This window comes from Lissotriton helveticus, chromosome 5_1 (genome assembly GCF_964261635.1).
Source record: "Lissotriton helveticus chromosome 5_1, aLisHel1.1, whole genome shotgun sequence".
NCBI classification, from domain to species: domain Eukaryota; kingdom Metazoa; phylum Chordata; class Amphibia; order Caudata; family Salamandridae; genus Lissotriton; species Lissotriton helveticus.
The window spans coordinates 1,248,057,461-1,248,071,490 of record NC_136065.1 but is presented as its reverse complement, the minus strand read 5'-3'; positions in this window follow the sequence as shown (position 1 = coordinate 1,248,071,490).

Below are 14,030 nucleotides of genomic sequence, written 5' to 3'. Positions count from 1 at the left end.
ACCTGAAACATGTTGGAGATCAGGACAACATTTCCCACAATGCACTGGACCATCCACAATTGGGGGATCCCTCAGAGGGCCCAATGGCCAGTGCTTAATTGGTTCCAATACGTGGTTTTTACCTGCGGACTGCATGCCACTAGTCCAAGGGAATCTGAAAAATGTTTTGCCTTTCAAAGGGGTCGCTCTGTCTGGGGGAACAGGTCTTTGGTTTGGGACGAGCTGCAGTTGTGCAGTTCCCAGAAGGATGCCACAGGTGCAGAGCATTGTGCTATGTCTTGTGCAGGCCCTGCTGTCGCAGACACACTTCTCTTCTTTGTTGGAATTTGAATCAGAACTGAGGTTCTGGTGCCAGAGGTCCTCTTAAATCATAGATTCAGGTGTGTTCGGGGTGTGGGTGTAAATAGATAATGGGATGCCCATCCCCGGAGGTGAATAAATTAACTAAACAAACTAGATTCCGGGAAGACAGAGGTCATCCTCTTTGGTATTCACACCTCCTGTGGTCACTATCCTGGTGGCCGGAGGAATTAGGAACCCTCCCTACTTCTGTAAGAAAGGCTAGAAACTTAGGAGTTGAAATGGATAACAAACTCTCCTTTGGTGACCAGGTAAATGCAGTTATCTTGTCCTCTTTTTACAGTCCTCCCCTACATTCCTGCGGATGCACAAAAAACGGTTGTACCAGCCCTGGTCCTTTCAAACATAGATTGTAATGAGTTGTATTTAAACATGCAGCAACAACACCTGAATAAACTTCAAACCTTACAAAATGCTGCTGCCCACCTGCTTTCAGGGATCCCCAAATTTAAATCGAATTCTGGAGTTATTTATAACTTGCACTGGCTCCCAATCAGGCAAATCAGATTTAAGACACTGGGTATTGCCTACAAAGCATTACACTATGCTGGTCCTGATTACGTGAAACAGAACTTCAAGTGGTATGAGCCAAGTGAACATCTGTGCGCTTCTAGAGCCAAGAAACTTGAAGTCACTAGGTATAAACATGCTAACTTGGGGTGGAAGAAGCTTTGTGACATGCACTGCCAAAGCATGGAAACTCCTACCCCCTCACATTAGAGCCATGCCTGGTATATTATCCTTCAGGGAATAATTAAAAATGTTTCTTTTCTGTAATTAGCATTCTCCGATCCCATTTAGCAGAGCCAGCGCCAAAACACCTCTGGGTAATTGCGTGCTTTAAAAGTTATTTTAATTTAACATAACATAACCATATCCAGGGCGGTGTGCCACCTTTTCTACACAGAACTCTCTATTCTACCACTTTTTAGAATGGTAGAAACCTTCATTAGCTTTACAGATCAGGTAGCCCACCCTAGGGGTGTGGCTTGCCTTTTGTGGGTGTAGACCTCCTGACTACATTATTTTCCCGCCTGCCCGCGTGCATATGTGCCTGGGGGCATGGGACGGTGTTTTCCTCCTTTGGAAGGTTGCCTAGTTGCATACCAGAGCTATGACGCTCACTGCGTTGATGTGCCACTCCACTAGCCATCCTGTCAGGCAGGGAGGTGTCACCTCCTTCCTAAGCAGGCCTTTCTTTCTGACTCCTGAGAGTCAAGTTCGCGCTATATAAAAAACTGAGGGAAAAAAAGAGTGTTTGCATCTCCTGGCACGGGGTCATATTCCTGTCTAATCGGCAGCAGCTGCAGACTGTCAGCCAGAGCACAAAAAAGGCTGGGGCAACCAGGTGGGCAAAGGTAGCCACCCGGGTGCAAGTCACATCAACTCTGGCATAAGAATCATGTCAGGGGTGATGAGAATAGTTGTTTGATGCTAAATATTACAATTTTCAGGGGACCATAATGGAGCTTTCAACTTCAGGAGTTTTCGGGTGTCAGCCCATGTTATCCTATAGCCCACTGTTCCTTTATGGAAATAGGCTACCATAGGGTCATATGAGTGAACATATATGCCCACTAAACCTGGGCGTAGTTCGCGTAGTAGCGCTACACGTAGCTAAGCGAAGTGCAATTCGCACTACGCAAGCTATGCGTAGCTACGTGAACTGCATAGTGCACTGTAAAAAATGCTGTTTTCACTGATTGCACAGTGCTGGATGCTTGTCCGCACTGTGCAATCATTTCAAACCGCATCTTGCACAGTGCAAGCGGTCGATTAGATTTGTACTTGAGCGGCAGCTTTCTCATCGCGGACTGGTATTTTCTCATCGCAAGCGGTCACAAGCATACGCGACCACTCGCAATGAGAAACCTGACCTCCCCGCGTTGAAAATCTTGCCGGGAGGTTTATTTTCCATGCTTGCGATCGTCAACTTGATGTTGCTGATCGCAAACGAGGAAAACGTCTCACCGGGATGTTATTTTGCTCGCTCTCGGTCACCAACTTGACGTTGAGGGCCGTGAGCAAGCAGAAAATGCCGCTACGCTACGCGTTTTTGCACTGTGCTACGTGCAATTCGTGTAGCGCAAAGTACGCAAACTACACAAGCGTAGCCCTACGACAAGGGTTAATGTCCAAATCTTTCATATAAAGCACCATGCCTCCTGGGTTCAGGAGGCCTACCTCAGGGGTGACTGGCATATATTAAAAATAGTGATTTGACCTTGTCTAACATGGTGAGGGGAAAGTTTAGTTTGAGCAGTTTGCACTGCTCCCGTAGTCTGCATGGTGGCACAAAAGGGGGTGGTGATGGACGGAGCATCTGAACCAATCAAACACTCACACCCCGTCAACAGATCTGGGTTTAATCCATCACCGTTCTTTAGCCCACTCTGCCACCCCAGTTCAGACATGGACATATGCAAATCAGTCTGACCCTGTGCCTCATGGGAACAGTCCAGCCCGAACTGCCAAGCCATGCCTTCCCTGGACCGGAAACAAGCTTCCGAGGACCGGTTTCTGGCATTTCAGCCGTCTTCAGCCCGGCTTGCTTGAATCCAGTGGCAAAGTGAGCAAGGGATTCACTTCTGAGCATACCCTGCCAACTTATGGCGAACAAAGTGGTACAAAAGGGGGTGGTGATGGACAGAGCATCTGAACCAATCAAACACTCACACCCAGTCAACAGATCTGGGTTTAATCCATCACCGTTCTTTAGACCACTCTGCCACCCCAGTTCAGACATGGCCATATGCAAATCAGTCTGACCCTGTGCCTCATGGGAACAGTCCAGCCCGAACTGCCAAGCCATGCCTTACCTGGACCAGAAACAAGCTTCTGAGGACCGGGTTCTGGCATTTCAGCCATCTTCAGCCCGGCTTGCTTGAATCCAGTGGCAAAGTGAGCAAGGGACTCACGTCTGAGCATACCCTGCCAACTTATGGTGGACAAAGTGGTACAAAAGGGGGTCTGCCATCATCTGTTTACTTGAGTCACTCAAGGGGGCACAATCAGTGATTCTGGCCTTGGTGACCCCTTTAACTTACATGCCCTGGGTACAGTTGGTATCACTTACCAGGGACTCATAGGGGATCAAAGTCCTTGCCAAATCGGGGTACCAATTCACATTCATCATATTTAAGGAGAGAGCACTGGCACATCAGCAGCAGTTAATTGGTAGCCTAGTTTCTAAGTACAAGTTCCTAGGGTTCAGAAGGAGAAGTACTCTGTGACACCTATCCAAGGGCCCCAGAACATTAGGGACACCACTCTCTCCATGTACAGCCCAGCAGTGTCCAGGGAAAGTCCAGCTGTAACTGGTTATCTGGGCGATTCAAGATGGTGGGCTTGCTGCGATTTTTGTGTCCCTGTAGCTTAACAGGAGGCTAGTAAACTAGCTCTTGTAGATCAATATTCTGTCCTGAGTTCAAGTGCCAACCTTGGGTTTCGCTCCAAGGTTACAGTAGGTGCAGTCCTCTTTCTGAAGATTAAAGGGTTCAGCAGGGCAAGTCCTCCTTCTGTCTTGCTGTGGCCCAACAGTGTTCTGAGGAGGGCATCCGGGGTGCAGCATTTATGCATGGCACTAGCCTGTAGATGGTGTGACTTCCTAACCAACAGGGGAAAAAGTTCCCACAGCCCCACCAACTTTCACATAATTTCCTGGTAGTTTGAGCCTAAACAATCCTACAGTGCCTTGCCCTACCAAAATCTAACATGGCAGCATTTTTCTTCCCTTGGACAGAGCTCTGGGCACACCCCTGAGGTGTGGCTAGTGAAATGAGGATCATCCCCTCCAAAATGAGTTTTGGGGCAGGTTTTACCACCATTGGGATAGGTGCCATTCTCGGGCTACTAGGACAATAGCAGGGGCAGGTTGAGATATGAGTTACATCTGCCTGTGACAAGGGATGACCCTTTGAAGTTTGTACAATTGATGGGTACCTCCCAAAGGCCATTCTATTAGGAGGAGGCCATACCTCCTCCCAGCCAAGGCCCTTTTGCTTCCTCTCCTGAGAACAATTCCCACTTCTCAGCAGGCTGCCAGGTGACTGCTGGGGATTATATCTGAAAGGGCCACTAGTGGCTTTTAGGCAGGAAACTCCCAAATTTCTAAAAGTGCCATTTTCAGAATAGTAATTAAAAATCCAACTTTACCATTAGAATGGTTTTTAAACTCTTATTAATTTGGTTCTAGGTATTTCCAAACCAAAGTTATATATTATGAGATGTTATAATGTAACAAAGAGCATTTCCATGGGAAAGCCAGCCTTGCTATAGTGACAAACAGCTTTACACATTTTTCAATGTCAGGACATGTAAAACTTAAGTACACATGTCCATCTTTTTAAATACCATGCACCTTGTCCTATAGGCATTTAGTGCCTATCGTATGGGTGACTTGTAAGTATTGAAAATAAAGGTTTAGCGTTGGCTTAAGGTTTGTTTTGCTTATTCAATTTACATGCTTATGCTTCAGGGGCAGGTCTGAAAACAAGCTTTGCACTGTCACTTTTTGTTGTGGCAAAATAGGTGCTGCAGATCACTGGTGACATTTAACACACAGGCCCTGGGTGCACAGAGGAATTTATAGATAAGTTAAATATGTCAATCATGGATTAGCCAGTTTAACACATGTTTAGGTGGTCATAGGTGGTCATAGAACACCAAAAGCATTAGTACAACCTGCAATATAATCAATGATGTAACTGAACTTGTTATATTACAGGGTGGAGACTCAAGTTCGCATTAGCTCAGTAAACCATAACTAGTGAATTTCAGAGGTTTTTTTCAGTTTACAATGTTACTTTTCACCTAACTATAATGTCACTGTTTATTTCAGTGAAATGCCAAGGCTTTTTAATGTAAAGTATGATATCATTACCAGACCTTCTTATAATGTAATGTTAACCTTTGTTTTTTTCAGTACATTTAGCAGTTAAGTTTTCAGTAAATATTTTGAACAACAAATAAAATGTTATTTCTATACCTCACTACAACACCACTTTTTACCTTTGTTTTTGGCATGAATTGCTAAGTTTTGTTCAATGTAAATTAAGATAATACTAACACATCTAACTCTACTTAGGGCCTACTCTATACAAGGAAAACTGAATTTATTGAAATAAAATCTTAGAAATGTACTGAAAAGGTCTCATCCATATTAATAATATAAAGAGAGAGACCAAACCTTTTAAGGCGGGTAAGCTCCGGATCCACTGCGCCAACCGGAACACAGCATACAGCATTGGAAAGGTGAGTAAAAGCAGATGGACATAGGCTATACACCAGCGCAAAATGTATTTTGGAAGGGACAAAGCACGTTGTGGGGCAAAGTAGTCCGTTGGATGTAGCACCACCTCTGAGGTGGCCGTGTGCGTTCAGCATTGTATTACGTTTGAAGCGTAAGAATAGCGTTCTATCACGTTGAAAATGTGTGGTGGCTGAGTACGCCGTTGGATGACGTTGACGCGGTGTGTGGCATCTCAGTGCACCACGCCGTCTTGTTGAAGTGTGTGAAGGTACGCGTTGTGTTGTTGAAGTGCGTGAAAGCACGGCAGGACGGCTGTGCCGCATTTGCAGACTGTGAGGCCAGAAAATTTGGGAGCGGTCACACATGCTCAACGTAATCGCTGTGGCATTTTTACAGACTGTGAGGCCACACACATTGGGAGCGGGTAAAAGATCTAAAACACAGGTAACAAACTATTTCTACAATTGAGGTTTTGAAATAAAATATACATACCTATTCTAACAATTGCAGACATGTTTGTCATACCTGGACAATGCCGGGACGGGCCGCTAGTAATAATATAAAATGAATCTTTAAACACCAACCAAACACTGACATTCACAATGTAGCTCCCTCTATAAGGGACATGGACAAAAACAGCCCCCCTCTATATGGGCCTAGTGGGAATGTAAGTGGGCAGGCGGGGATAGAAAGCACTGTTGATAGGCCTGAAATAGCAAATCTGCCGACCATAAATTTACCCCCTGCTTGTTCCTCTTATGTAATCATACTGGCAGGAATCCCCGGAATTAGAACCAATCAGAGGGAATCACAACTTGACCTCAAGAACAAATGCTTGTTCTGGCTAGCAAGGCACAGGCAGTTTGATTACGACAGGGCAGGTGAAATCTTAATGGTCCGTAGAGTAAGCAGGGTGGGAAATCGTCAAAAGTCAGAGCAAGGGGAGTGCATAATTATAAATTTAAAAAATCTCAAAACTGTGAGCAATATACTCAACCAGGCTACATGCCACCATGACCCATTAACAGGAATTATGCTTTACCCATTGGACTTTTTTTATATCCAACACAAAATGACAGTTAGGGGCCATACCTCCTCCAACACTCCAAGATGGCAAGTAAGCCCTCCATCTGGGGCAGATGGGATGCCCCCCCCAGGCTCGTATTATAGCATACCAGTAAATAATAGATATGAATCTCTGGAGGAGGTAGATTGACAAGAGGTGAGCCCGACTCCTGATGGGAAACCTGGAAGGCAGTGGTTGGAACTGGATGAGTGTAGTGGGCTGGGGGCAATAAGCAAGGACCACAAATTAGATATATCGCAGACCATTGGACTAGAAGGTGCTGGGGCACAAATGAGAGGATCACCGGATGCCACATTATTCGTCCCCATGAGTAAAGCTTCCAGAAAAGGTGAGGGTACGAGGTTATCAGATAGTCAGCACACAATTCAATTGAGGGATACCCAAATTCCTAGTACTAGTACATTCGAGGCCCTCGATGGGAAAACAGTCCAAGGTAATACACTGAGGGTCCTATCCTGGAATCTTGCTGGGCTCAAAAGTAAACTCTCCTGCCCAGACTGGGGGCTTTTTGTGGACAGACAGGATATATGCATGTTTCAGGAAACCTGTGCTAGGGAAGACCATCAGAGGGTAAGCTTTGCAACGCTCAGTATCCCAGCCAGCTCAGGGGGAGGAGTAGACCATCAGAGGGTTTATCCTTCTGGGTATGCTCACACTTGGACTGTAGAGCCAAGCAGCTGGCCACCCCTATGAGTGACATCCAGTGTGTTGTACTTACCTTCCCCACAAAGATAAAAATAGCGCTCATCGACATCTACTCCCGACCTGTTGCCATTAGCCAAGAATCTGCCACCATAGACCAACTGGGCCTTTTTATTTTCACTATTGACCCAGACATATGGCTGATCATAGACGGTGATTTTAACTGCCAATTTGAACCCCTTATCGATCCAAGTAACACCACCCCCAGTTAAGAAGACCTTCAATGGTTAATCCTAGATCCACAATTCCAACCTATTAAAGCCTGGTCCCCGCAGGCCCTCCAGATTACCTCAACCACATTGGCTCATTCACTAGGAGCGTGCAAAGGCTGAACAAAATCAGACACCCCGGGGCAGCTAAAATTTAACAGAGTAGGCCAAGCATCCCTGCTAGATTACATCCTAGTGGAACCCAGACTATGGCAAAGGGTTTCCGATTTCTCTGCCATAATGAGGTAGGATAGTAATCACAATACCTTGATCCTGGAGCTAAAGTTGCCGAACCTGGGCCTCACTAATTCCAAACCTATTCCTGCAACCCAGAATAGTGGATTAACACTCACAAATAACAAAAGGAAAATTAGGTGGGGGCAATTCCAACAATCATCACATAAGCCGGCCACATTCCACCTGATAGTATTTCCAATCTTTATAAAAATGTGGGGGGTTGCACCTGCAGAGAGTCTTCCCTCAGCCGTTGAGAAGGTTGCCAAAACACACTCAGGGCTAACATGAAAATTGGCAGATATATTTTACCCAGTGGTACTTCATAGGGCGAAAATCCGGTCCAAATTTATCTGGTTTAACAAAAAATGTCGAAAAGCTAAGCAGGCCCTACTGGATGCTGTTAAAGCAAAGGACAAGCATTGAACCAAACTAAATTGATTGCTATGTAAAGAGACCGTCCAACAAGCAAAAATAACTTGGAAACTGGATAAATGGAAAACCCTTAAATCTGCACTAGCTAATAAAGATTTGAAGATCTTCTGGGCAATAGTTAGTTCATGCGAAACTGAAGGGAAGCCAGCCATTGAGCCGAGTATAGCATCTGAAGCTTGGGAGAATCACTTCCAGACCCTATACACTAAAAAGGCAGATCGACTGTAAATGATGAACCCCTAATAACATCCATTGAGTTTCCTCAGGAAGTAGTTATAGGTATTACTATGTCCGAAGTGTTAAATGCTATTAGCCAGCTTCCTTGTAACAAAGCACCGGGCCTTGACAAATCCCCTGGGGACCTTTTCCAGGAGGAGCCGAAAACTTGTGGACCATATTTGTGGGCCCTATTCAATGCCATCATGAACGGCATGGATCCCCCTGATACTTGGCTTGGGGCAGAAATAGTCCCAGTCTTCAAAAAAGGCTGTCCCCTTTAACCTATCAACTATAGGCCAATCAGCCTAATTGATGTTACCCAGAAACTCTTTGCACGGGTACTTCTTGATCGTCTCCAGGTATGGATGGAAGAAGAAGGGATCCTGAATCCCAACCAAGGCCAGCTTCAGAAAAAACACCTCTACCGTCGACCAGATATTTAGACTCAAACTTCTTTTCTGGAAAACGGTGACAATAGAGGGTGGCAGTCTCTATTTAATATTTGCATATCTGAAGTGGGCTTTTGATCTTGTACTTGGGGACAAGCCCTGGGAGGTACTCGGAGATCTGGGGATTCCATCTGATCTCCTTAGCATTTTAGTGGGGCTTCATGCAGAAAACGTTTCCCAAGTGAGGTACGGGAAATATGGTGAATTAACCCCCTGCTGTCCTGTCAACAAAGGGATACTACAGGTTGCGTTCTTGCACACACCTTATTCTGTTTATTCATCAATGGACTTATTGACCAACTTAGAAAGGTCAAGGACAACAATACCCCTTGACTAGCCTTTGGTAAGGTCCCAGCGATGATGTTCGCTGATGACACCCTTCTACTTTCAAAGTCGCCGGTGCGAATCCAACGCATTTGTGATAGCTTTGATTCCTTTTGTAAGAACCGGGGGCTGGAGATTAATACACTGAAGACCAAATATATGGTCTTCAATCCTGCCAACAAGTCTTGCTCTAACCCATCTTTGAACGGCACTTTGCTTGAAAGAGTGTTGGTTTTCAACTACTTGGGCACCACTTTGACAGAGCATCTGGAATGGGGGCAGCAGATTACCAAAGCAAGCCTTAAATTAGCTCAGACATTGGGAGGGCTCATGAAACTATAATGAACTTCTATATTTAAACCAGCGGGCCAATAGTTAAAATCTACAAAAATCAAGCAAGGGATGCTACAGTGTACGGGGCAGAATTGTGGGGGCACTGCTCTACTACCAATCTGAACAATGTAGAGAACAACTTTATGAGGCAGTTGCTAGGTCTTCCACCCATCACCACCCTCACCCCTCTACGCTTGGACATGGGCATAAGGCCCATTAGCGAAGAGATTGCCCTTAGACCTGTAACCTTCTGGCGGTGGTTATGGGTGACCCCAGAATTGGCCACCTATAGATTTGAGCTTAAAGAGCTACTGAGTTTCCCGGGCACCACAAAAATACACTGGCTTAAGCATATAAGAGACCTTTGTAACAAACTGGGTAAAGTGGATCTATGGAGATCACCCAAGCAATCATGCCCTTTAATTTCACGGTTGGAATTGGGAAGATCTTACAGAACTTATAAACTTACAGTCACCCAGGAAAGCTTGTCTTGCGACCGTTTGACAGCAGAGTTTATGCAAATCAAAGACGAGTATAGTATGGAACCTTTCCTGGATGACATCCAACCAAATTTGGCTAGGAGAAACTGTATGTGCAGTTTAGACTAGGCACTCTACCACTCCACGCCTTTACAAACAAATAGTCCAATACCCATTCTGGTGGATGCCCTGCCTGCAACTGTAAGGAAGAGATAGAGCTACATGTTCTCTTTGTCTGCCCCACTTATACACTAACTCGGCATCGCTGGCTTATCCAACTATGCAGGAGCTTAGGCTTTGTACATTGTGCTGTGGCATTTAGAGTTTTAAAGTATGACACTGATGCCCCCATTGTTTTCGCCGTATCTCGTTTTTTAAACTCAATGTGGCACGTACAGGGGACCTTTTTAAACTAGCAATCACGGTTGTAGCACTTTACATTTATTTCCATTCATTTTACCCTGGTTTTATTGCCTTCATTTTAATTATTTTTATTGGTAATACATTTTTTAACATGTTTTTTAACGGATGACTATACTGTAACTTACTACAGGATCAGGACCAGGTCCTGGAAGAACTTAAAATGCAGTTTTTTATTATGGTTAATAGGTTTTTAAATGTAAATTTGTTTATCGGTATATGAACTAATTGTATGGCCACATATTTTCCATTACTTAATTGTACATACTTGTGTTTTCTATGACAATGTACTTTTATGGTCCTTGAGACCGAAATAAAGTTATCGAATGGAATGGAATCACAGTAATTTTAGTATACATAAGGTTCTGAGACGAGTTTCGGTGGACTGACCACCTTGTTCACTCATATATATATTTAGTACCTTAGGACAGATTCCATCCAGTAACTTTAAAAACAGCATTCCATATGGGGAACACCTCCAAGCTAGAAGAAATTGTAGCTCAAAGGACCTATATGAAATAGAAGAAACATTATAAGGAAAGGCTTCTACACTTTTTAGTGAGAGGCTATCCTAAAAAAATTGTGATTGGTGCAGAAAAAAAGGCAGAACTTCTAACTAGGCAAAGTGCACTGTACTGGACAAGGAAGAATAGTAAGGATGTTAACACCATCAGATTTATAACAACGTATTGTTCCCAGAACAATGAGGATAATGACATTATTATATTTATAACAACTTATAGTTCCAAGGAAACTGAGGAAGGTACTGCACTGACATTGGCAGATCCTCGAATTTGACCCTGTTCTTTGGGGCCAATAGAAAAAAGATCTGAGATACCCTTTCAGAAAGAAAAACATTGAGGGATAGACTTACATCCAGTCACTATAAGAGTGTGGAAGCCCTTGAGAGGTGATTCGAAAAGGTGAATGGTTTAAAAAAGTGCCATGGATGTAAAGCATGGACAAATGGAGTGGATACAACAGAGTATATCACTCCCCTATCTATTAAATACAAGAAGATTATTAAAGTATTAAACTTCAAGACAAATTTTGTTGTACTTGTACTGAGTTGCCCTTGTAAGAAAAGATACAATGGAATGTAGACTGTTTCTAGTGTTTAAGAGAAGTTTAGAACATTTAAGGGCAACAGGCAATCAAGATGAGACATAGCCGATAGCAAAGCATTTTCAGGAATGTGCATGAGAGTAAAGGGCAAATGTTACGTATTTTGTGATTGACTAAATCCTAAAGAAGATAAGAAGGTATGATAGATTGGTGGAATTGAGTAGACTCTAATGCACGTATACAACAGAATAAGTAATTCTAGTATGGGGAGGTCTTAATATGAGTGAATTTTTGCCCTCAGATCTATAAATCCAATTGTTATTTGAATATATTTGAACATGCTTCCTGGAGATGTAGGAATTATTGTGGTTTTATTGGATTTTAACACACTGTTTTTACCTAGGTGTTGCAGGAGCCCCCTGCATATCAACTAGAGTTATTGCTAACTATTGTACTAAGAAATTGGATGAACTATAGCTGGAATGGATAATAATCGCAAAGCAGTCTGTATGATCACTGTGAATTTATATGACTATTGATTTTAAATTCTCTTTACACATAAAATGTAAATGAGATGTGGATTGTGACCACTGGGGAATCGTTATGGAAAACGGATGTTTTGAATTTGGTCCATGCGAGTTGAACATGATGGTCCAGATTCTTTATGTACATGAAATCCATAACTGTTTGTAGAAGTGGTTGTGTGGAAAGAGGATTGTTGCACTTGTTTAGTATGTGTGAGATAAAAAAAACGTATGCATGGGGATGAATTGATTACAATGGAATTCGTGAGGATTTTTGATCATACCACACAGAGTTTATAATGTCCTGGAATAGGCAATACCCATGTACAAGGGTGTACATTTACATTTTGCATGGTACTAGGTTGCAATAGAGTGTTGGGAGATGAATCACTTTGAGAAATGATGGAAAAATGATGAGTAATTTCTGAATTGAGAGAACATATAAGCCCTCTTTCCTTGTCCATGGTCAGTATGAGTAAACATGAAAGGTTCAGGAGCATTTGAACTGTTTAAAACAAAAGCCCCCTTTCTATGTCTGTGATCAGTACGGGTGAAGTGGGAAGAAATAACCAAATCTACAGAGCTTAATTGGTATATGTATCATACAATACAATTGAGTATGATTTATAATGAAATGCATGTCTTTTTCTTCTAAATTACCACAAGAAGTGTGTCAATATTTGAATTTACATCTATGGCCACGGTTCTGTTTTTATTTTCTATTCTGGCTGTATGTTTAAATCGTGGTGTCAGGGAATTTATTTAGCTGTGATCAAGGACGGATGGCCGGAATGTGTGAACCTGTTTTTCTAATATGGAGGAATAAAAGCATTTTGATAATCTAACCAGTGGAGTGCGGAAAATTATTTCAGTGTCACAAGGCCAAAAGAAACATTGACATATTCATGAAGGTATGGTGATGCCCTTCATCAGAAGCTCATCAGAATCTTATGCCATATGACTGTATGACTGTAGCTTTGAGATATTATATATGAATATATATATATAGCAAACAATCCTTCAAAGCAAATCCTACACATATTTTCAGTGAACAAACCAAATGTTACAGAGACTTCTCTATAGTTAGGCTCAAATTTCACTTGTACAAAACCATTGTAATTCAGCACTTATAGTTACCTGAGCTAATTATAACTTATGCCTTTAAAATGTACTGATTATAACTCATGACATGGTCAGTGACATCACTGATGACAACTCAAATGACATCACTGATGATATATATATATTCTTATCCTCGGGGAGTTGGTGGCCCCCGGGCATAAAAATGCCACCCTTTGGGAGGTGCTGCGTGGACCCGCTTCCAATATATTTATTAAACTGTGCATGCCCCTGGGACCTGGCTCAGCTGGGGGCCTTAGTGTACACAAGCTCGGGAGACTGAATGTAATTTTCTTTTTATTTTTCCCACGACTTTGCGAATTTGTTGTGATTTTGCGCCAATTTCTTTTTTTTAAGTGCTTTTTTGCCCTGGCGGGGATCAGCGATAAGGGGTCAGAGTATTCTCTACCTTTTCTTTTTACGTATTTTTTTGGAACTCTGCTGAAGATTGGCATATCTTTTCGCAAATTTGTTGCGGCCAAAGATATCCAAATTTGGATTTCCTTTAATTTCTCACAAACTGATGAATAGATTTACACCAAATAACTGAAAGTGTGATCTGCATAACCATATCTACCTTTCTGCAAAATTCAAAATTCAGTGTAATTCCGTTGAGCAGTAAGGGCTGTAATTGTGTTCAAAACTCCTATGGGAATTAACATGGGAAAACCTTTTTGACCCCCCCTTTCTCTCAGCCCCCACTTGATGGATCACCCCAAATATTTTCATGCACAACTAGAATCACCAGATCAGTTCTGTGGGAGACATTTATGAACATTTGTCAAACGGTGCAAAGATATAGACAAGTCAACATATGCTT